General features: G+C 32.7%; 1 protein-coding gene and 1 long non-coding RNA gene across 5 annotated transcripts in view; one reads left to right on the top strand and one right to left on the bottom strand.

Moving 5' to 3' along the window:
• Nucleotides 1-976, bottom strand: part of LOC141572197 (uncharacterized) — an 839,411-nt gene extending 838,435 nt beyond the window's left edge. For all 4 annotated transcript variants that reach the window (XR_012497419.1, XR_012497417.1, XR_012497418.1 and 1 more), the window contains exon 1: nucleotides 851-976. This is a non-coding gene — a long non-coding RNA (uncharacterized LOC141572197). The remainder of the gene's footprint in view (nucleotides 1-850) is intronic.
• The window catches only part of CNTN5 (contactin 5), a 1,268,958-nt gene continuing 1,243,840 nt past the window's right edge, over nucleotides 578-25,695 (top strand). The window contains exon 1 of the mRNA XM_019741696.2: nucleotides 578-1,048. The gene's annotated coding sequence lies outside the window, so the exon portion shown is untranslated. The remainder of the gene's footprint in view (nucleotides 1,049-25,695) is intronic.

The following is a 25,695-nucleotide window of genomic DNA, read 5'->3' as shown; positions in this document are numbered from 1 at the left end:
AATTACATCCATTGTGATATCAAAATTCAGAGAAAGGGGCTGCTGTCTGAGATTAAACCGATTCTTCCTTTCGCTTCTTTAGAACTGACACGGGAGAGGGGCGGGGAAACCAAGGAGACATCCAAGCAGTCAGAGGGCCTAATAGTCCGTAGATAAAACTCGCAAGTGTATAAACAAAAGAGAAGTGCTTCCCAGTCAGGACCTAAGGAAATTCTCCAAAGTGAAAAAGTCCACTCTGGAGCCGACCTAAGTGAACGCAGCAGGCGGTGCTGCAGCTGAGATGAAGCCACCGACTCGGAATCCGAAAGAAGAGCCAGCAGCCTGGAGGACAGGAAGGGACTCTACTCTGGTCTCCCTGGTGCAGGCACCACCAACACGTCTGCTTTGTAATCTGTGACCATTAAATGGGGAAAGGTTGCGGGGCTGAGGGGAGAGGGGAAGCCCTCGGTATTTGGGATTAGGAGCGCAGAGAAACACCGGCTGGCTAGGGAGACGAGTAGAGAGAGACACAGAAAAGCCTTCTTGAGGCAAACAGACCTTTAAGCCCGGGGACATGGTAAATGAACCCTTTTCTGCGAGAGGCAGTGAGGCGCTGGGCGCGGGCGACGGCGACAGCGCGGGCGAGCTGGGAGGGGCGAGGGACCGCTCTGGGAAGGACACAGCCAGTCAGAGGCGCGGGGCGCGGGGCGCGAGGACGCATTGGAGGAGAACACGCGAGCCCCAAACGCACCAGCCTGAGGAGGCGCCGCACCTACTTCCCAATATAACCAACTACCGAGTGCGGGAGCGTAACTGCGAGAAGGCAGCAGCCCAAGTGCCATTAAAGCTCGGGGCGGAAAGGATGCGTTACCTGGGTCTCCTCTTCAGGGAGAAGCCGGGCAAGCTGGAGGATTCCCTCTGAATGATTAAAAACTCCGCAATTCTCTTCTGCCACAGGCTGAGAGGGACCCAAGGAACTGCTCTATTTGAACTGTGCCGATGGACAGGAGGATGGGAGACAGGAACTGAGAGTCACAGAGGAAGGACAGGGGAGTCTGGCATCTCATTGGTAAGTGGCTGACATTCCTTCGCCAGCGACTGCTTTCTGTGATTGTGCACTTCGTCTCCCAGGCGCTTACAATTTTTGACACACTCGCTTCTGCAAAGCCACTGGTTCTAGCCATGAAGCCAGAATTTAAAACTGTCAGATAAAGCGTTTTTTTGTGTTTCTTTTTTTGTTTTTTGTTTTTGTTTTTTGGTTCCTTTTACATATTATTTTTCTCCGCTGGGATTTTATGTCAGAAAAGTTGAAACAAGAGTACATATAACCTCTTTGTGTATCTCATAATGCCATCCAAAATAAGAATAAACAATTCCTACAACTCAACTGTAAGGTGATGAATGCCAGGATAGGGTAGGACTTTTTCTACAAAAGCAACTAAATGGTCAGAAAATAGGATGCTTTCTCAGGGACTGAATGCATGTCTTATGATTTAGCAATGCGTTTCTGAGACCAGAACCCAAATAATTGGGCGTCTGACAGTCCAATAACTTGTTAAAATTCAGTAGGGAGACTCTATAAGTGAAGTTCTACAAAGTTACAGAGACTAAAATAGCGGTATCTTGGATTATGCTGAGGTGCTTTCTAAATGTTGTATAGGAATGTGATAGATGTTTAAAAAAGAATATGAAAGTATGTTCAGAGATTCTTACTGAGTTTTTATGAAAAAGTAGGAGAATGCTAATTTGCATATATGGACATGGTGTACAATAAGCTGAGAATTACTCTGACAATCTAAAAAAGTTAAGCTATTTTAACTAAATTTATTTGGGAAAACCAAGAATACACTACATATTTTAAAATTATTTTACTTTTAAATTTTATAACCTCTAGCATGAAAAATACTATTTGGTGTGTTAATGTAAATATAGATTTGGAAGCAAAAACTTTTTAATTGTTGCATGTAAAATGCCTTACCTATATTAACCTACTATTTTTCTTAGTCTAAAAGATAACAACATTTAAAGATGTCATACTTCTACCTTGAGTTTCAATTTTAACTGTGGAAGCAAGGATGAAAGAAGTAGATGTTCATTAGGATACTAGCATTAAAAAATACAGTCAAGTAAGTAGTGGGTCAAATTTAAAAATTAGTGAAGGCATAATTAAGTACTGTTGAATTGCGACAGAACTACAGAAATACTAATGACTAGCAGAGCAAGCTTAAAGGAGGTCATCATGATTACTATTGTAACCCTAAACATAAAAGAATTAGCAATGAAAATGTCATTATTTTTTCAAAGTGCCTGTAGTCAACTTTAAGCAACTCACAAATATTTATTTGCATATTTTCCAACTTCGTGCTAAAATTATTCTAAGTTCTATGAGAACCAGTTTATTGAGTTTCCAACTTTACAGGTATGTTTCCTTTGATTCAAATGGAAAAAAAAAAAAAGCACACAACAATATGACTATCCAGTATATGTCCCATAAGACAAATGAATAAAAATTAAAAGACACTACATACAAATGCCAACTAAGTCTAGTGAAGGAAACAAAGTACAAAACTCAAAGTGAAAATTTAAAAAAAAAGGCAATGTGATTTAAAAAATAAAATAGAATTTGAAAAGTAACTTAGCTGGAGTGTGGTGAGAAGATATAAAAGCAGATTTGAAAATAGAAAATCAGTCAAATGTTTACTACAGTATAAATACCAATGTGTTGTGCAGGGCTTGGTGGAGGCTTTAAATTGTTTATATTTAAAACTCCTGGAAATTAACAAATGAAGAGAAAAACTGATAATTTTAATTTTTCTTTGATTTCATGAACAAATGAACAGAAAGTTAGAATTCTCAAAAGTTAGAAAGAAAGAACATTACCCCGATTGATGAACTAAAAGCCATGCTTTGTAAGTTCTGAGGCATATGCAGACCGTGATGTATATGGAAATAGAACTGAGAAGCTGTATTGTGGAATTTTTAAATGGATCACTGAAATACCTTAATGTTTCCTCAGGTGAGCAATCCTTCAACTATGAGGTGGCCGGAAATATTTGTTAAGTTTGGCAGATAAACTGAAATCAAATCATGAATAAACACGTAGCCTATGTTTATTTTTTAAAAAATATTAAAAATCAGTTGCTTGTGAAAGTTTACTTTGATTTTATGTGTCCAATTAAGTTGAAAAATGGACCAGGTTTGGCTAATATATACTTCTTTAAATGTCTGTTTTATTTAACAGTTTAGAAAACCTTTACCATCTTCAGGGTACAGGTTAGATAGAGTGTGGTTTAATGGCAAACTGATTTAGTGATAAGAACCAGAGGGAGTCTGTAAAGGGTAGAGGGCTCTCCAGGTGAAGAAAGTAAAGGGATACTATGCTGGCCAAATTATTTTGGAGCTTGTCTTACTTCTAGAAAAACAAAAGGTAAATTTTTGTGGGGGGTGGGGTAAAAAAAGAAAAGAAAACTTGTCTAGATGGCTGTAATAGTGTAAAGATGATTTGACTATATTTAAGTTCCATTGGTTAAAAGAAAGTTTTATAGCAGAGGTTAGTGTCCCTACTCATCAAAAATAATTTAGGATTTTTATGAGGCTAAGATCTTTAAAATGTTGTGACTTGCTGAATCCATGCTACCACACATACTTTGATTACCTATATGTAGTCTCTGAATTGTCTTTCTTTTTAAATATATTTCTTAAAAATTTACTCAGTGGTTGGAAATTTATGTCTCTTAATTCAAACAGGTCCATATAATGTTGTGTCTCAAATTCTGACTTAAAGAGCTCAGGTTTATTCATCTCAATTTATTACTGAAGATACAAATATAAAAGAGGTGTGTATCCTGACAAGATACTTTTTTTTAGATTACTGTTATAAGGCTGTGCTAATATGTTGCATGAACTTCTTAGCTCCTTATAGCAGGAAAGAGGCTGGTCAGAAGCTCAAAGCAGTAGAATCTTTGCAGAGGTCTATTTTCTGAGCATTTGTGATCAATAACTCTACATTAGAGTTATTCAGACTGATACATTTAAAAAAATAATGAAGTATATAAAACTCCTTAACACTTAAGATTTAGGATTAAAAACTGTTATGGACAATGCCCCATCTTCATATCTATACCTCTTAAATTAATTTATACTGTTTTATATGTGTGTTTTTTTATATTCAAATATATAATGTAAGAAGGGTTCAGGTAAATGGAATAGTATCAGTTTATATTTTTCTCAGACACTGGAACAGTTCTATGGATAATTATTTTCATTAAAAATAAATAAAACAAATGTGTAGTGCTTCACAGATAAAGTGGATATAGGGGGAATTTTTAAATGGTTTTATTATATACATTTACATTTTAGGAAAATATGGTTTTACAGTTAAATTCTTTCATTAGAGTTATTTGGCAGTATTAAATTATATTCCATGAACTTGATATGTGACTATGTATTTAAGTTCATTTATGTTTTACTTATAATAAATACGTTCATAAGCTAAATATAGAGCATTTTCCTGCCTATCAATTCCTTAAGTTGAAACACAGGTCTTTAATTTCATATTCCAGAGTAGTGCATGTTGTGTGTTTGACATTATAGTCTTCTTAAACATTAGCTCATAAGACTTAAAAGTCAGCCAAAATATAGACACTCTTCTTTTCTTCCATGGAAATGGAACTCTAGAATAGGCCATAAAGTAATTCCAAAACATAAATCAAAGCTTTCCTTTTTATGGAAATTAAAAAAAAAAAAAATGAATCTACAATTTCTTAATCTAATATAAAATAGTGTGAGATTTATTATTTGTGAGAAATTTATAAAGTACAGTCATGTTATTTTACCATGTGTTACTTAAGTTGGAATTCCTTGTGATAACAGTCATTTTTATACAGTTCCGAAACTGTTTCATTGGATTCATTTGACAAATTGGTGCAAAATTGATTTTTTTCAGTGGTCCCTTAAAAATCTATGATGACCTAAATAACTTGTCTCCCAGTGGATACCACTTTTTATTTATTTTTAACAAGTGGATTTCTCTTAAACGATCTGGCAGTATTTGCACATTTCCTCTTATGTCAGTCACGGTTACAAATATTTCCTATACTCCCTTATATAGACCAAAAAACTTGAGATCTTGATAGATAGCAAGGTATTAATATATTTGTATGAGCTTTCCTGCAAGCATACCTTTATAATTTGTATCTGTACTCTAAAATAGGGACCTGCTGAAGGGTTAAAGTGACTAAAATGTACATTATTCAAAATTTAAGCAATTGTAGTTTGGCAAGGAGGAAGAAGAAAGTATCGCATTTATCTGAATGATCTAAAAATCTCTTTTGTGACCATTGACTGGAAAAGTATAATTATATACATAGGATTCTATGAGAGGGATAGGAATCTGCTTCATAGCATTCTTATAGCTGTTAAATGCCCAAGAAAGAGAATATGTCATCTCCCATTATGATCCAGTAGTAACTATAGCATATGGAGTTTAGGAAGAGAAATTTTGCTGTTCATTTAGGTGATAAAAGGTGTATTGAAATAATAATCCAATCATAATACTGGCACAAGCATTCATTATGAGGCTAAAAAATTAGGAGGTTTTAATTGAAAGAGATATTATAATAGGGTAATTATAGTTATAAATGTGTCTGGAGCTGCCAATAGATATTTCACAAGTATTTCACTAGTTAATATTTGTGAGATAACTAGTAGAGAAATGATACATTTATATGGCGAAAATTTTACTTTTAAGTGTATGAAGTTTCATCTTTATTTTCTCAAATATTTAATTTCATGTTTAAAGTATTAAAATACTTTTCTGAAACTAAACCAAATACAAAGATATCTGTGTTTTACCTTTGTCAAGGTAACAAAGAATTTAAACCAAGTATTTTAAAACTTCTAAGTTTTCCCATTTCAGTTTTATATAAGAATTTACTTTTCAATGATGTAATATTTGCTGAGATACTTTTATAGTTTATCATCTCTAAAATGACCAAGTTAGATGAAATCCCTAGTGATTAAGATGAATATCAATTGGAAGATACAGGTAGTAACAGTAGAAATTTAAAAATAATTTCTACAAATATTTTTTTATTTAATTGGCATTTCATGACTCTTAAATATGAAATTATTTCTTGGGCACTTAAACATGTTTAAGTGCTTGCAAATATGTCTTGAAAACATTATGAAAAGCCTCATATTTAATATTAGAGTTTGTATTTTGCCAATTTTGTTATTTTAAAACTTTCTTGGTCACATTCTCTAATAGATACAGAGTAGCTTAATTTCATCTCTCATGTTCAAAAATTAATAAAACAATTTGTTAGTGATCATTAATTTTTCTAATTTTGAGAATATTTGATGATAGGAATTTCAAAGTTCATATAATTTATAAGAAAATTGAAACCTTTAACTTCATAATTCGATTTAACAATCTTCCTCTTTCAATGCCTTTATACTAATGGTAATGTGTGAGCTAGTGAATGAGAGTTCCTAATGCTAAAATAACCATGTCATTAAAAATAAGCACATATCTCATGAGTTATTGACAATGAATAAATTATTAGGACACTTAGGAAAAAGTGACAGAATAATAACATTTAGTGTTGGAAGGAGCCTTACCAAGCTTGTATTTTCACATTTTTGTCAAGAAGAGTAATAAACAAAGATATAAAGAGGTTAAGTGATATGTTCAATAGTACATTTAACGGAAAAAGTGGAATCAGAATTCAGTTCTCTTAAATTTCTAGGTCAGAGCTTTTCATAATTTATACCTTTTTTGCTGTACAAATTTTAATTATTGTTATATCTATTCAAATGCAGATTGGGACATAAGTATATGCAATTTCCTTGTTGCATTTCTTATCTGTAAAGCACTGACTTTTAAGATTAGAAAATTTTAAATAATTATATTAACTCAGAGGAAACAGTTATATCCACATTCTGTTAACCAAAACCTGAATGTCTATACAACTTAATTGTTAGATGTGAACTTTTTCACAATGAACTTAGTGTGCATTCACCAGCTAAATCAAATAGTAGATGGTTTTTGACAGTTTCAGTTAAGTAACCTGGGAACTCAAGTAGGAAAAAGAATGTGATTTTTTTGACTAATGTGACTAATTATAAAGGACCATCCATTTTGTTGCTGTTGTTGATACTTTTCTTCTGGATTGCAGTTTTACCTCCAGCAATAATGTTTAATGGGATACTAAATGAAATACAAAATCAATGAGAAATGTGAATGAAAAAAATATTTTTGTGTATTGGCAAATTAGGATGAAATTTAAATCATGGGCTTCCTTAAAGTAATAATGATTTTAGAACATTTAATAAAATACAAAGCAAAAAATAAATCTCTAAAAATAGGCAATATTTTTCTGAGTTTTAGTTTTAGAATTCAAATATCAACTTGTATATAAATTCTAATTTTACTGTTAAAATACTAAAGGAAGTTAATACAGAACAAATTTGAGTTTGTAATAGTATTTACTTATCTTTGTGCTTGACCCAAAGTTTGTTTATGCTCAATTTCAATAATGTAATATAAATTATTTCAGAATGAATATATATGCTAAAATTTTTCTTCAGTAGAACTGAACAAGATAAACTATAAATTCACCACACTACAACTTAGTGGAAAGACAGTTATATATGTTGCTTTGTTTCTGATTTAATTATATTTTTACAGATGCTTTTTTTCGAAACGTTCATTGTCAAATTATGTCAAGAGTTTTCTTTGTGTGTGTCCATATGGGATGACTTCATATTTTAAGACTCTTTCTTTCTTTAAGTACTGAATATTTAAAGATGACAAGGCAGTGTAAAAAGATGAGGTAAAAGAGTGTGCTACAATGATTGTTTAATCTGAGGTCTTATCTACCCTATACATGTAGCCAAGATTTGGAAATAGCTCTAGAAGAAAATGTAAAATTTATCATCCAAGTCCAATGAATAAATGCTCCTTAAAATTATTTGAATTTATACTTACTTTGGATATTTACTTACCTACAACTTTGAATTGTTCAGTATTTTCAAAGAACAATAACCTTAGTAGGAAACAGTGGTTACTTGAGATTTAAGTTAAATGATCCAAAATTGATTATATGAAAATTTATCATGTAACTATGTTTTAAAACTTATGACTGTTTCTCATTCTTTAATGTGGTCTTGTTTGTAGGTACCTCAATGAGAAAAATTAAGAAAAAGTAATTCCTTTCACATTCAAATCAGTTTCTACATTATTTTAGTCATTCAAATGGCCTACTGTGGGTAGTTGTAGTAATAAGTAAGAATATAAAGGGAGATAAGTAGTTCATGGCCTGATGGAGGAAATAAGCACATGGGCTGAACGTAATTCAACGTGAAATGTGCAGTTGTAGAGTTATGCATAGCTAAGATGCAAATTTTCAATATTTCAACTTTTGGAGGCAGCTGTTAATTTTCTCCTAGTCTTTCAGCTTGGACTATTTCATGCTAGCATTGGTTCTCTAATTGCTGCATTTACTTCATAGTGCCTAAATTATTTTGAAGTAACTTTGGTTCTAAGATTCACCTAACAAATTTAAACGAATGATGTGTTTTTCTACATCTCATTATAGTGCTACCTTTAGTGTCTTAGAGACATCTATTATCTGATATATAGCCAAATATGAGCTAAAGTGAATGAGGCATAAATGCTGTGAAAATATGCAATTTTTATATGTTGTTATAAATAAGCTTGATTTCTTCAGCTACTAAGCATGGGATATTAATTGTGCTGGTGACACTTATTTTATAGGTGTGAGTTAACTGTGAAGCTAATGAAGCTTTTCTTACACAGGCCCTTCCACATAGTAGTAATAGTAACAGCAGAACAGTAGTAAACAGTAGGAAAGATAAAAAATATCTAATATAGGGAGGCAGTATGAATTAGGGGATCTGGTGTTTGAATTTCAGGGTTTAGTCTTTTTTCTACAACTTATTGTATAATTTTAGAAAAGGTACTTAAGTTTCTTTACATGACAAATTAGGACGATAACCATCATCAAGTTGTAATAATATATAAGGAAAAAATGTACTTTTCAATGACAAAAAAAAAAAAAAATGACAGTGTTAGAAACATCAAAAAATTAAGTCTGGGAAGAAAGTTTGATTTCCCTCCGATTCCTTTTCTAATGTTTAATATTCTGTCTACCAGAATATTCTATATTGTATGAGGCATAATGCTGTCCTAATTGTGGAAAGCAATATTGAGATCTACAGACCATGAGCATTAAAAGATGATTCTTTGCATCTTCTCTTTTATTCAAGTAATTTACATGGATAGGCATTTTTTACAAAATTAGCAATTACAGTACAGCTTATTTTGGAGATGCAAAGGAAGTGAGAGCTTTGATCCTAGATAATGGAGAGGTGGAAAATTTCAGCCAGGACACAACTTAATAAGCAACTTAAGAAAATGCACTAGTAAACATAGCTATCAAGATATTGGTCACACATTCTGAGAACCTTGGAGGGTCAGACATGTCCATTGTGGGGATGGATTCAACTGATACCCCAGATAAAATGAGAAGCAGTAGGACTTGAAGGAAGTTTCAATTATGGATTGGCAAAGACTCTTTTGCAGATGGTGGCAAGAGAGGCAGAACAATGAAATGGATGTGGAGAAGAAAGTAGGAAAGGTAATTAATGCAAAGAAAGAATTCTTTGTAATGCAAAGAGAGAAGTTTGCAAAATATATCAAATGAGGAAACAGAGGATTCTGAGAGACAAGTGAAGTATTGGGATTTTGGTCAAAAACAAGAGGATAATAGTTCATCTCAAGGTTAGATAGTATTTAAGATGGGGTTCAGCCCCAGTTTTGCCCCTTACAGTGACTTGGAAAAGTCACTTCTTCCATTTATTAATCTCTCAAGCAAGAGAGTTAAAATCAATAAACGTGAAGGATTTTCTTTTAAAGTTTTGATCCACTGTAATTCAATGGCTGTGTAAGTTATGAGGTTTTGATGAAGAAGAAAATTGAAAGAAACAGAATTGCAGGTGTTGACAGCTGAGTTTAGAATAGATTCCACCAAACAGAGATAATGAAACCAGAGATCACTTTCATGGCATGAGGGGAGGCCATGGAAAGAGCATGGACTTGTTACACACAGGTTTAATCATGAGTGAACAGCATCCCTGTGTGTTTACCTGAGCCATACAATAACCTTTCTAAGCTTCCATTTCTTTCCCTGTAAAAGTATGACATTAACTACTACCTCACAGGTGGGTTTTGTTTTTTTGTAAGAAGGAAGTGACACTGTAGACTCAGGAGTTAAAATCATTTCTTTCCATCTTTAGGTATAGTTGCATACGAAAATCTCTTTTTATGCTTCAGTTCAAGAAATATTTGAAGGCAGAAAAGTTATTTGAATTTTGTATAAATACAACTTGTTAAAATCACTCCAGTTTTCCAAACATGAGGAAAATCACTTATTTTCTTGGCACTCAACCTTGTACATTTGCTGATAGTAAGATGATTTATTTTCATGGTCTTAATTGTACTTGAACGTATTTAAAGAGATTACGTGCTTTTTATTGTTTTTTTTGTTTGTTTGTTTGTTTTTAAATTTTTACTGTGTTTGCTTTACCTGAAAAAGAACATCTTTAATGTCTCTCTACAATTGTTCAGAACATAGACTTTAGTTTGTTAGGAGAGGAAGGTATTTCAAATATTGTTTTTGAACTCCATATGATTCGAAATGGTATAGAATATATTAATTTGAAAATAATTAGTTCCCCCAATTATTTTCTTCTTTTACTTTATGTTTTGTTACTAAATTTTATGAAAGTATCTCATGCTGCAAAATTATTCCTAATATTAATTTATTAAAACAAATAAAAACTGATTTTTTTAAATTGTGAATTGTCAGATGTTAAGCAAAACTAAACAAATTTCATTTCAACCTGCAAACATTTTACAGTTATGCTTTCCTACAAGTGATATTTAGATATATTTCTATTTTTTTGGTTGGCTACAGTGGCAGTAAACATAATTAAAAAGTAAATATGTTTTATGACTAGTATGGCGATATACCATTTAAATATGTATAGGTACAACCAGTCAACCTCTTCCTCAGATATTTACTGATTATTTTACTATTGCAAAGATACAGTTCAGTAGAAGGAAATGGAAGAAACAAATCTCACAAAAAGTAGTTTCTTTCAAAAACATGTGATAATACTATACTAGGTCCAGAGATACTGGATACAGAGAAGAAAAGAAAGGTGGAGAAAGCCTCAAAGCAGACAGGAGAGGGAGCTGATAGAAAGCAATTTTAAACTGTTCAATGAAGAGGTGGTTAAATAAGTATTCATATCATGAGATACTTTTAAAAAATGCCTAAACTTGATATTTTACCTGAAACACAGGTAAAATTATTACTTCTCTAGATGTTCTGTGTGAACAGATATCTCTTACATATTAGAACTTTAATAGATGTTTAAAAGTTAAGACAGGTATCTTGATTTATTTTCACATTAACTACCTTTTCTAATTGTTCATCTCAATTTGGTTAGTGTTTGTCTTTAGCTAATATTTAGCTAAATGGACTGAGATCATTTTTTTTTATCTGAAGAGATTATTATTAGTTTCTTTTATCCTTTTATTTCAAAAACACTAGTGTAATTTTTCTTATGAGGAAAAAGGAAAACTCAAATAGAAATAAATATATCTGCTTATTAATGTTTTTCCCTAGGTAATAATAATATAATAGAGACATCATTTTAAGAATTAATTTTAAAAGGCATTCTTTTGAGAAGGAATTACTTTTCACTAACAAAAGATAATTATAACTTTTTTTTTTTTCCTAACCCTTCAATGCTCAGGAGTGAAATGCTCTTTAAGAATGACTTTTAAAATGATCACAAAATACTTGCTATTAGATTACAAATAATCTGCTCCATTGGGTGTGTTGTCAACCAGAAGACCACATGATAAAGCAGCTCCTACAAGTCAGAATTTTAATTGAATGAACACTGTTGTCATCGTCTCTTTTTTAGTCTAACATTACGGAAATGACAATGAGCAGTATAAAAAGCAGATAATGAAAGCTGAATCTTTGCACTAAAATATCTTCCAGCTCTACCCTTCAGAAGTAGCCATCATCAACATATTTTTGCACATACTTCCTTTCAGAATGTTATTTTTTTCTTAAAATAATTTTAGGTATCTATATAACAATTTAAAAAGGTATATCATTTTTAACACTGTAGAATATTCACAATAATGCTATATAATTTATATAAATATTTTTTACTTAAAAGAATCTATTTTATATGCACATACTAAAAATATGAAATGAAAATTCTTATGTACTCATTTTTACAGAAGTGTGAGTAGATCGAGAACCAGAATTGCTAGGTCAGTAAGAATGTACATTTAAAATTTTGGTTTTACTGCCAAATTGCCCTCCACAGGGATGGTTCCAATTAACACTCCCACCAACAGTGCATCAGAATATTTATCTTTGTACTATAGCCCATACAGTGTATTATCAAACCTCTTGTTCTATACTCAACTGAATAGATGAAAACGTATCTTTTTTTGTTCTATTTTATGTCTAATATTTTGAGCATTTTTAGATGTTTATAAAACTTTTTTTAAACCTACTGTTCCTGCTCATCCTCAGATTAATTCTATTGAGTTCTTTTTTTTTCTAATTCCCTTTGCATGTTAAGTGAAACAAAGAAACCAATAGCAGAAAGAAGTCAATTAAAAATGCTTTGAGTCATTGCCAAATTTTCTAAGAAATAAAATACACATCTGTGAAAAGCCAGAAGTATTTGTATAAATAACATTGTTTTCCTTTCCCCCTCCATTGTATTCAAAATATCCAGTGGAGGTAGAATGAAGAGAAGACAATTCTAGTTGGCTAGAGTTGAAAAATCTTCCAGCAAATAAAAAATTCTAGATAAATAAGCTCTCTCATATTCCAACCAGCCTTCCAAATTTTACTTACCCAGCACTATTTCAGGGCATCTTTCATTGGAATAACATCTCCAGACTGGTTTCTCTTCCTCTGTTCTCCAATGTCAGTCATTCTGATGGAATAATCTTTCAAAGGCTCAAGTTCTGTTTTGCCATTTCATTGCTCCGAAAGCTTTAATGGCTGCTACTGCTTGACGAACATGTTTCAGATTATGCAGTGTTCCAGTTAGACGATCCATAACTGTCCTTTAGAAACTCTTTCTAGGCTCCTTTGCAACTAAAACAATGTATGTACGCATTTTAGATTGAGCCGCACCTCTCCAAACCCCGTCATTAAATTCCCCAACTCTCTAATTTTGCTGACATTATTTCTTCTGCCAAAAATAATGATTCCAGATATCTTCATGCAAAACTACTTTTTCTACCAGGTGATCACAAGCAGCTGTAAGGATAGGAATGCATATTGGTCACATTTATGAACTACTGTACATAAACGTAAAGGTATGTACTACTGTACATAAAACATAAACAAGTGAAATGCTTATTTAATTAAATTAGACCTTTGTCCTAATGCATAATGCTCTAAATAACAATGCTCTGAAGATGCCAGCATTGAGAAACACTGCATATAGTATAACACAAAACAAGCTCTCAGCAAGTGTTCTTACTATACCTCTACAGAAATTTGGGTTTGGCCCTTGGCCTGACATCAATAAGATAAAATATATGTGTAAGTTATCTTTTCCTAATTGTGAAGAAACCAAAATTGTATACCCTTGAATAAATTGTTATGAAGGTTTTTAATTTGTTTTATATTTTTATTTAAATTTCAAGATCCATTGACATGCTGAATTTTGCTACATCTGCATTGCTCTTTATAAAATGTATAATATTGCTTGTTATAAAAACATGGGCAGTAGACCAATACTTATTTTGACATTACTGAAACATTGGGAAATGTTTTTCATTTTATACATTGTTTATAAATGTGTAGGAGTTCCACAAACTTAAAATATTTTTGTATAATATTGTGATCAGACATTCATATAGCAAAGTGATCACCCGATAAATCTAGTACCCATCTGACACCATACATACTTATTACAATATAATTCACTATATTCCTTATGTTATACTTTACATTCTCGTGGCTATTTTGTAACTACCAATTTGTAGTTGATATCTTCCCTTTTTTAGCCACTCCCCCAAACCATTTTCATCTGGCAAACATCAAAATGTTCTCTGTATCTATGAGTTTCTTTCTGTTTTGTATGTTTGTATATTTTGTTCTTCAGATTCCACATAAAAGTGAAATTATATGGCATTTGTCTTTCTCTGTCTGACTTACACCACTCAGCATAATATCCCCTAGGTCCATCCATATTGTTGCAGATGGCAAGATATCTTTCTTTTCTATGGCTGAGTAAAATTCCATTGTAAATAGTACATACCAGCTCTTCTTTAAACATTCATCCATTAATGGACACCCAGATTGCCTCCATATCTTGACTATTGTAAATAATGTTGCAATGAACGTATGATTGTGCATGTTACTTTGAAGTAGTGTTTTGGGTTTCTTCAGATAAATACCCAGAAGTGGGATTACTGGGTTCTTTATTTCTTGTTATGGCCTTTATTTTAAAGTATATTTTGTCTGATATAAGTATTGCTATCCCACGTTTTTTTCTGTTTTGTTTTCATTTCCCCTTTCGTGAAATACCTTCTTCCATCCCTTTACTTTCAATGTGTGTGTGTCTTTTGATCTGAAGAGAGTTTCTTATAGAGAGCACATGTAAGGGTCTTGTTTTCTTATCCATTCAGCCACCCTGTCTTTCAATTGGTGCACTTAATCCATTTACAATGAAAGTAATTGGTGATAAATATACAGTTCTTGCTATTTTATTATTCATAGTTTTGAACCTTCTTCTTTCTTCTTTCTTTCTCCTCCTCTTTCTCCTCTTCCTCCTCCTCTTCCTCCTCATCCTTCTACTCCTTCTTCTTCATGAATTCCCTTTGAAGTTTCTTGTAATACTGATTTGGTATGAACTGTTTAGCTTTATCTTGTCTGGGAAGTTCTTATCTCTCCTTCAATTTTAAATAAAAGCTTTGCTGTGTAGAGTAGTCTTGGTTGTGGGTCCTTGCTTTTCATCACTTTGAATATTTCCTGTCAATCCCTTCTTGCCTGCTAAATTTCTGTTGAGAAATCAGCTGACATTCTTATGGGAGCTCCCTTGTAGGTAACTAACTGCTTTTCTCTTGCTGCTTTTAAGATCTCCCTTTGTCTTTAAACTTTGGGGTTTTAATTGTTATGTGTCATGGTGTGGGCCTCTTTGGGTTCCTCTTGTTTGGGACTCTCTGCACTCCCTGGGCTTGTGTGTGTATTTCCTTCACCAGGTTAGGGAAGTTTTCCTTCACTATTTCTTCAAATAGGTTTTTAATTTCTTGTTCTCCCTCTTCTACTTCTGGTAACCCTTTAATGCAAATGTTGATACACTTGATGTTGTTCAGAGGCCTCTTAAACTATCCTCATTTTTTGCACTTTTTTTTTTTTTCTGTTTTGATTGGGTGTTTTCTCTTACTTTATCTTCTAAATCACCGATTTGATCCTTTGCTTCATCTAATCTGTTGATTCCCTTTAATGTATTCTTTATTTTAGTGATTGTATATATTTTTTTTAATTTCTAACTGGTTCTTTTTCATGTCTTCTATCTCTATTTTTATGTTTCTTATCTCTTTGTTGAAGTTCTCCCTGAGATCATTGAGAGTCCTCATAACCAGTGTTTTGAACTCTACATCTGGTAGATTGCTTGTTTTCATTTTGTTTAGTTCTTTTTCTGGAGCTTTGTTTTGTTCTTTCATCTAGGACATCCTTTTTTGTCTCCCCTTTTTGATTGCCTCCCTGTGTTTGTTTCTATATATTAGGTAGGACTATTATGTCTCCCAGTCTTAATATAGTGGCTTTATGTAATAGGTGTCCTGTGAGGCCCAGTGGCACAGTCTCCCTGTTCACCTAAGCCAGATGCTTCAGGTGTGTCCCTTTTGTGTATTGTGTGTACCTTCCTGTTGTAGTTGAGACTTTGTTGCTGTTTTCTTTAGCAGGACTCTGGTGCCTACCCAGTCTGCCCTTTGTATGTGTCATCCTTGAGTGTGGCATGGTGGTTCTCTGTCTCTGTGTGAAGCCCACTGTATGTGCTAGCCCTGGAGCCTCCACAGAGGGTCTCCACACCAGGTCCAGTTTAGCAGATGGATGTGCATGGCCCAGGCCACCTGACCTGAGCCACAAAAGAATCTGCAGATTGCTGCCACCCATGCTAATCTTGGAGGTACCTTGAGGGGCCAAGCCTTGATCCAAGGCCAACTGTTGCTATTCTTGGGCTTGGGGCAGCTCAGCAAGAGGTACGGGGCATGCCAAGGCCTGGACTACTTTTTTGTTTTTTTGTGAACCTCTGAGAGACTTTAGGAAAGTCTGAAGCATGAGCTACTACAGTAGGAAAAAGCCATTGGAGGCAGCCTGTATGGGACTCAAGTTGGGTGGGACAGGGTCTCAATGAGTCACCAGTGTGGTGCAAATGGTATTGTTATGTTAATGGAGACACAGATATGGCTTCCACCTGCATTTGCACACTGGGAGTGGGGAAGGCTCAACAAAGAAACAATGGATTCCACCAGCACTTCTATGTGGGAGAAAGCTGACCCTCCAGCCCTTGTCCTAAAGTTAGACAATTCAGTTCCTCCTCGTGTGTCCCTGGCACCTTTCAAGCTGCTCCCACATTGTTGGAATGCAGAGTGGGTGAGTCCATCAGTGAGTAAGTCCATGTACAGGCCCTTTAAGAGGAACATATGGGACTCTGTCCTCCATCTCACTCAGGCACAATCTCTGCTGCTTTACCCAGCCAAAATTTGTGGGAACTTTTCTTCCAGTCACTGAAACCCTGGGCTGGGGAACCTCGTGTGGGACTAGGACTCCTTGCCCCCCAGGGTTACCTCCACAGCCAAGATATCCCTCCCAATTTTTAACAGCCACATTTGGGTGTGGGACCAGCCCTTTCTATGTCTCTGCCCCTCCTACCAGTCTAGTGATGGCTTCTTTTCTATGTCATTTGTTGTAGGACTTTGGTTCAGCTAGACTTCAGGTAATTGTCAGTGATGGTTATTTTGTAGTTTAGTACTAATTTTGATGTGGTCATGTGAGGAGGTAAGCACAGTGTTTACTTACTCTGCTGTCTTGACTAGAAATCTGTTAGTGTTTTTTTAACACAAAGAAATCAAGTATATATATTGTCTAACTCATTATAAGATAATATTAGGAAAAGTTTGTAACGAATGTGATGAATCATACATTATGTTTACATTTTACCATTGAATGAAATCACAAGTAGCATTAAGTAAAATATCCCATCTGTAATGTAAATAAATTATAAACTTAATTATTTGTTCTAGGTGTCATATGATTCTGTTTCAATTCAACAAATCAGCAACTAGCTAAAATGTCATATTTTTTTCAATACATACCAAAGTTATCATAAGAAGAATAATTAAATAAATTTTTTTCTGAAAAGGCATTTCTTGTATCTTTTCAATATCATTTAAAATTTTTTCTTAGATAATCAAACTTTATCATGTTCTTAAAAAATAATGTCTTTCCCAGTTCTGGTGTATATTTTGGGAGTTGCATTAAAAATTGAGTCTATAAACTCAATGTCATAATGTCATAGAAACATCAGTAATAAAAGCATAATAAATGCATCTTAGAAGAAAAAAAAAAGAGGGAAAAATCCTAAAGAGGGGTTTGATTCCAACAAACCAAAGGCATCTCCCAGTCTTTCAGATCATTGTGTATATTTAAGTCTAATGGCATGCTGTTACCTCTGTTACCTCTTTTATTCCCTATGCTTCTTTCTTCTTTATCTTAAGGTACCATTCCTTGAACCAGTTCCTTCTGAACAAGAACTTTGTGTCATCAACAGGAAATCCTATTGAAGAGCATAAAGGATAAACACTCTTATTTTTTCTTTCACTAGATAAACTCAGAAAAGACAAGCTACTGTTCATTGTACTATTTCTGGCTCAATAGAAAATAATAGAAGCAAAAATCTAATCAAGGCCAAGTCTTCTTTTGAGATAAAGGAAAAATAGAGAACTTGCAGGTATCAAACTCAAACACACTAGCTGAAGTCATAAATGTTCCAGTGTGCACAAAATTACCTTCTCATATCTGTGATTTTGCAGAATGGTAGGCAGTTGATTAACAAAGGAATGGATGAATGAGTGTATTTACTTAGAGCTGAGCATTTAATCCAAAATCAGAAAAGACACCAATTGCTGTATTAATTTATGTATTCCATGTGTTGAGAAATAGATGGCCTGGAGGAATCAAGAGCACCTTATCAAATATTTAAAGGGAATGTTTCTTGGCTTACTCAAACTTCTATCACAAAATTTCAGAGATTTTTACAATTAAAAATAAAATGTGTAACACTTCAGAGTATCAAGAAAAAAAAATAGCTCAAGAAAATTTCATGTACCCTTTTGAATTTTTTTAGTAATTTTAGACAATGCATTTTTTTAAGATGGCAAAGGATGGAGAGGAAAAATCATCCATGTTGTTTCATATTTTCACAAGGCAAAAAACCAATCTGATAAGAATGATCATCCAGCAAGTATATACTCAATAGCTGATGGATTGGAATTTGGACACTTTAGGCTCCTATTACCAAGATGTCACTTAGAAGAGGAAAATTACTGAAGAAAAAGTCAAAACATGATTAAGTGTGACACAATTATATGTACATTTTCAGAGACTAATAATAAAATATAATTTACTGACTAGAACCAAAACCATTTTATTTGCTTCTATATTTATATGTTTGTTTGTTTGTTTTTTAATTGCAAACACTATGAAAACTCTCAAAGACTGAAGATATAATTTAAATTATTAGTCTTGGAAAAAACTGTAGCAAAGTTTTATCATAAAAATAATTACATACATTAAATACATTATATTAGGATAAGAGATAAGTATTGTACCAGTCTTATTAATTAGCATAATACTAATATTAGATAATATTTAGTGCCATCATTTTAGGCTTTATAATTGCCAATTAACTACATTTCTTTCCACACTTTTGAAAATTTAGAAACTTGAAGCTATAAAAATTTAAAGGCAAATCAAAAGAAAAATAAAGAACTATTAAGAGATCATATTAAAACAACAGTAAAAAATGAGTAAAGTTCAGTTAGCCTGGGTTTATTTGCTGATTAGTATATGGATGGCACAAACACATTCTTAAATGTTAGAAGTATATTAAGTTTACTCAATGTTTTATGCATAGATCAAAGTTTCACAATATCCATTATTTAAATGGTTTTGGTGATGCATATATATATAGAGATTGTGTATGCTTTCTAAAGGTTTTTACCTTTTTATAGTAAAAGAAGAAAGGGCTATCACAAATCTGCAGTATTTATCATTAAATTTTTTTAGTCACAATTTTAGTGTTTGTTATACATTTAAAAAACAAATCTGCAGTATGTAGTAACTGCCCTTCTAAATAACAATAATAATAATAATAATAATGATGATGATGATGATGATGATGATAAGCAATTTAGGAGAAGCTAAAACAAACCTACAAAAAGAAAGAAATGTAACTTTGTTTTAACTTGAACTACTCACCTCAAATCTAGAACTTTATTTCTCATTTCTCATTTATTCAGTGAGAACACAAAAATGAGTAAGACGTGAGCGCAAGCTGGCCATGAGTTTTCAGAACATTGCCTTGTATTTCATGGAGTAGGTATTTAGTATCAAGAAGCAACTGTGTGGATTACTTTTCTTAGTCTTTCAAAATTTACCTGAACAATTTACCTTTTCAACACTTTTGTTCCCACACCTGCTTTTGTTTAATCAATTTTTTTTCTCTTTTCTAGTGCCCATTTTTTTGGGTTTTTTTTTTTTGCCATCTCTCTAGTATCTTCAGTCTCTCTGTTTCTACAGCCATCTTTTGTCCAAACATATGCACAGTGGTGCAGCCTTAAACATAAAAGTAAGCCTTCTTGTCATCCAACTTTTGCTCAAGTTACTACCCTATATATACTACTCTTATACTTGCCTTCTCCATCAGACTCGTTTATTTGCATACTGTACCTCTTCTCTGCGTTCATTGCAGGCAATTTTACTTATCTTTATTCCCATCACCAAGCACATGAGACACAAAATGCTTATTGAAGAAATTCATGTTTCCTACCATATTCTTTCATTTTAATATGATTACACCCATGATATATAGTTTTAGATCTTAATAAATTTTGTTATTTAAATTTGCTATAATAACAAATATCATGATAGCAGTAAATATATCTCAATCTTGAAAAGTTTTTAGCACATATAGAAAGAACTCAGTGATAGTTATTAGTAATGAGCAAAATGCTATCTATTATATGTGTAAGAGGCCATAATTTACTTTTGATGGCTACAAATCAATATAATTATTATTATTATTTTTTTTTTTTGTAGTCTAAAGGTCCCTAATTTATCCATGGTACTAACCTAATTTGGTGAATGATGATTTTATAAAACAATACAGACAGCTCTTGGTATATAGATATATGCCAACATGTTTCCAGCCACACTGTCTCTGCATATACTCTTCCCTTGGCCTGAATTGTTCCTTTTCTTTCTTCACTTGAATACTCTACTTACATTTAAATCTAGAATATCACTTCCTCAGAAAGTCTATCATCTGTCTCACGATACTCTCTCTTAGCAAAATCGTTCCCTTCATAGTATCTATCATAATAGGTGATTGTATAATCATTCGAATATGCATTTGATAAACAAAGTAGTGCACTACCCCTGTTGAAACTGTAAAAATTCAATTTTTTATTTTATTTTATGTATTTCTCAAGTAGCACATTGCCTGGAATATAGGGGGCACTTGATAAATACTTACCGAATGAATGAATAAATGAATGAACACAGATGCAGCCTGGGACAGCTATTTAATATATGGGTCCAATAGTTGAGGAATTAGTGTTTACATTGATTTCCTTAGTGTGTTTCTATAACTCACAGGGACTTTGATTCCTTCTGATAAATTTAAATTTACATTTCTCAAGATCCATAGCTCTTTGTCATCAGGCCCAAAACCATTAAACCATTTAGCACATACCTCCATTCTTCTATAGATGTATCTCTTTGGATCCTAAATTAATTTAACTAAGGCCTTTCCTATCCTTGATTAGAGAACGGAGAATACATTTTAGGAAAGGAGTTGGATTTGAAAAGAAAAATGAGTGGTTTCCAAACAATGTTTGCAAAGCTTGTTTCCTAGAATGTTTCTAGGATTAAAATAAAAGTGTCATAAGAATTAACTTTTAAATTTTATTATTTTATCACATTAGACTATTTATAAGTTGCATTATCAAAGATCAGGTGTGACACACACACACACACACACAAACTCGTGTGTGTGTGTGTGTGTGTGTGTGTGTGTGTAAAAGTATGACTGGACTCTGTGGATGTTCTGATGATAAATGAAACAATGTAAGATAATTATTTTGTCTTTAAAAGTAGGCTACTAATTATTCAATAATATACCTGAAGGAAGTTTCTATTATGTGCTATACTCCCTCTTAAAGCATTAATTTTCATTGCAGTAAAAAAGTCTTTCTTATATCTAGTAAATACATAATATGGAGTAACAATCAAATCCCATTCTGAGATATTGTACATAAACAGTAATTGCATGCATGAAAAGCAGTTCTTCCCCTATATTTGTGGGTCTGGGGCAAGAACATATATATTGGCCCACATATCATAGATAAATATTTAAAGGTTTTTAAAACTAAGCTTAATGGACTTCTGTTCTCCAACTTTGGTAAATATCTCTTTATAAGTTCTAAAAAGTCAGTTGCAAATTTTGAATTTTTAGACTACTCGAAGTTGGGTACAAAAACTTGGAGTCTGGAAGAAGCTGACTCCAGACCCTTTTATCTGCTTGGCGATCTTCCTGTTTACTGTACTAGACCACAGGCGGATTTATGCACATAGATGGACATTCCAGTTTATGATTCCAGCCTCGCTTCACCTCCCCTGCATCTTAGCTACCCTTTAGTTCTTCAGGTATATTGCACAGTCTGTCCAAGGGGATGGACCCAGGTAGGAAGACTATCCAGGACCAGACAGGCTTCAGGGAATTTTACCAGAGAATTTTGAGTTCCAATATTCTAGTGTGATCTAGAGCATGGGACTGTGGGTGCAGGCTCTGTACAATAATTCTTCATGCTTACTAAAAACCTTTCCTTCAGGAAAGGGCACAGCTGGTGAAAAGATAAAGCAGGATCCCCTACAATGTGTTAGGCCCAAGATAGAAAGATAATAATGAAAATGTAATGAAGTTGTTAGGGGACATTTCAAAATATCCATCGTTAATGTCACAATAATACAGAGAGGCACGATGAGCAAACTAGTTGGCTAGGTGCAAAAATAGCCTCGCCACTTGATAATCTGTAGGTGAAGTTACTTAATATCTTTGTGTTTCAGCCTCCTCATCTATAAGATGGTAATAGTACTTACCTCATCAGGTTGTTGTGAAGAGCAAGTACTATGTAAAGCACATCACACTAATACCTGACATTAGTAGATGTTAAATAAGTATTTGGCATTATTATTTTGTATTGCTAAGTAATGCTTGGTATATCCAGGGTGCATCACCTTTAAGGTATGAGCCGGGTATTTTAATCCCAGAGTAACATTTCCCTTATATAATGGAGTTGTAAATACTTCAATTTCAACTTAGAAATGAAGCTTTTATTAGACATTAGCTGTAATAATTATGCTTATCAAAATAGCACAAAATAATTCATGCTTATTGGCTAATAAGTGCCTATGCAGGCTAAAAGCATTTTGTGCTTCATCACATTTCATTCTCAAAGCTAACCTAAAATGGTGCATCCTTTCCTAACCTGTGTGCCAGTGAGCATCTGTGGGAGCATGTTCTCAATGTGGTCCTATCAAATCTATTACCTGAATAAATTAATAAAGTTGTGTCTGTATATAGAAATTTTATTGGGAAATAAGAATTGCAATAAATTATAAAATATTTTATTTTTTTCTCATAAATGAGCAGTTCTATCTAGAAGCTATTTTCAGACTTGACAAATTTTAAAAAGTATGCAGTAAATTTTTATTGTATATCTCAGGATCATTAAAAGATAGAAGTATCATTACTGGAGACACTGTTATGCTAATATCAAAAGTTTCTAGCTCCCAAATTTAAATGATGAATAAAAGACTTTTGTGTTGAGGTCTTCAATAGTAAGTGTGATTAATGTAAAATAAGTGATACTCAGTAAACAAACTTATTGAAGTTAGCATAATTTAAAGTAGGTGGAAAATTAACCCACAGAAACCCAGTAGTAATAAGGAAATAAAACAAATCTGCTTGTTGGTGGAGCAAGTCCCCACCTAATAAGCACCGTGATGAAATCAAGGTAGAGTCCATCCTGCTGTTAGGCAAGTTATTATACAAGGAAGGCCATCAGCCAATAGTGGGTATCTATGGAATGCATACCCTGGCAGGGAAGTCTGTATACAGAGACCTATAACTTGCAAAGCTCAAAGAAATGCACATTTTGGATTGTAGGTGTTGATTGTGAGATATTAAATCTATCTATCTGTCTGTCTGTCTGTCTGTCTGTCTATCTATCTATAGTGCATTATCAATGAAACTTGTCTGTTAGTCTTTTCTTGGAATATGCAGAGTATTTACAGGTTTTATTAGCTATATAATAAAACTACTTTCTGATTATTTTGTTTGTAAATTGTTTACCAGTTTGCTCACTAAGTGATATAATGGAGTTATTTTCTCAGATCTCTAGCTAGGTATTTAAGCTAAGAAAGGTAAGGCATTCATACACAGAGGGTGCCGAAAAAACACATACGCATTTAAGAAAGGAAAATAAAACTGTATTAAAATTATACAATGAATGATGCTGGCATTCCTTTGATTAACACCATCTTTTGAGGGAAAGTCATACTATACATAGCTATTGTAATTTAATTCTACTTAGAAAAGCAATATAGAGATAACATATCTTAAAATGTGTACATTTTTTGGCACTCCCGGTATATATATATTTAAAATTATTTAACAAAACATCTTACACAATATCTGATATTTATCAAAAGTGTGTTAATACCCCATATTACAAATAAGAAAAGTCCGACGTCTTTCCAATAATGCAATAAGTAATATAACTTTTCTATTGTCAGACAGAAATACAATTTAGCATTTTTAACATCAGGCTTCATATACAATTGACGGAGTCTCTCATTTTTCTCAAGAATGACTTAATAATAAAATTGAATTGCATTAGTAGAAAGGAAGGTTTTTGAAAGTTACTTCATGTAACTTCAATACCAATAATAGGTATTTTATATTAAAATTATCCACTTTACCACCATATATTTGATCCCCTTTACTGACTCTGGGTGGTGAACACAAAATGTGATTTATAGATGATGTAATACAGAATTGTCCACCTAAAACCTATGTAACTTTACTAACAATTGTCACCCCAATAAACTTTAATTAAAAAAAATCTAACAAAAACAAAATTATCCACTTCAACATTTATCTAACCTCTCTTATTTCTTTGTTTAGAAAGAGAGAGAATTTTGTCATTTCAACATTGCAGTCATTACCTATTTTTAAATCATTTAAAAAAAGAAGATCATGAATGAATTTAGAATGTATTTCAATATATTTGAAACCAAAATGAAATGATATCAATAATAACAGCTAATATTTATTAAGGATCTGTTTTCATAGCCTTTTCTATTCTTGTCTTCTACTCTAACTTGTTCTTATTACATGAGTATATATATATATATATATATATATATATATATATATATATATATACACATATATATATGTATACATATATACGTATATATATACATATATAGACATTATATATATACATATATAGACATTATATATGTATATATATATATATGTCAAAATGTTATTAATATAAGGGCACTAACATTGCAGTGATGAAATATAAATTGTAATTAACATTATGCATGCATGTACGTTAAATAGGTAATTTGATCGTTTTCTGAAATTTCAGAAGAGTGGATATATAAAATTTTGTCGTGTTAATCATATGCACATCAGTTTGCAGCAATGAATCCAGTAAAACCTAATCAAGAAATTTAGCCATCTAAACAATGAAAATAACTTTTTCTTAATAGAATAAACTATTCCGCTTTTGATTGAGATTTTACCCTAAAAATTAAAATGCATTAATAAACAATAACATGAACTAAGGCACAGACTGTTTTTGTAGCTCATTCATACACAAGTTAAACAAGTATTGTATTGCTGTTATGCAAAACATCACAGATTTTAAATATATTTTTCATAGTTATTTTCATTTTAAATAGTTGTGAAAATTTGTACTTGCGGAAGACTGTGCCTTATGGGATTTTTACATGATTTGTGCAGTGATGTTAAATGTTTCTAACATACTTTAAAAATATGTATTGAGAGTTCATTCTTTTTCCATGCTTTTTCATGAAAAAAGCCCAGCACACTTCATTTTTACCAAAGATAATTGGAAACAAAACAAGCTGTTTCACATAACTCCAAATCTTAAAATAATATCATGGTACCCTATTTGAAGCATTTTGTAATATCTTTCTCTTTTCTTTGCATTTTGTCTAGGTTTCACAGTCACTGCACAAACTGTCTTAA

Source organism: Rhinolophus sinicus, linkage group LG06, assembly GCF_036562045.2.
Source record: "Rhinolophus sinicus isolate RSC01 linkage group LG06, ASM3656204v1, whole genome shotgun sequence".
NCBI classification, from domain to species: domain Eukaryota; kingdom Metazoa; phylum Chordata; class Mammalia; order Chiroptera; family Rhinolophidae; genus Rhinolophus; species Rhinolophus sinicus.
This window is presented reverse-complemented; position numbering and strand designations above follow the sequence as displayed.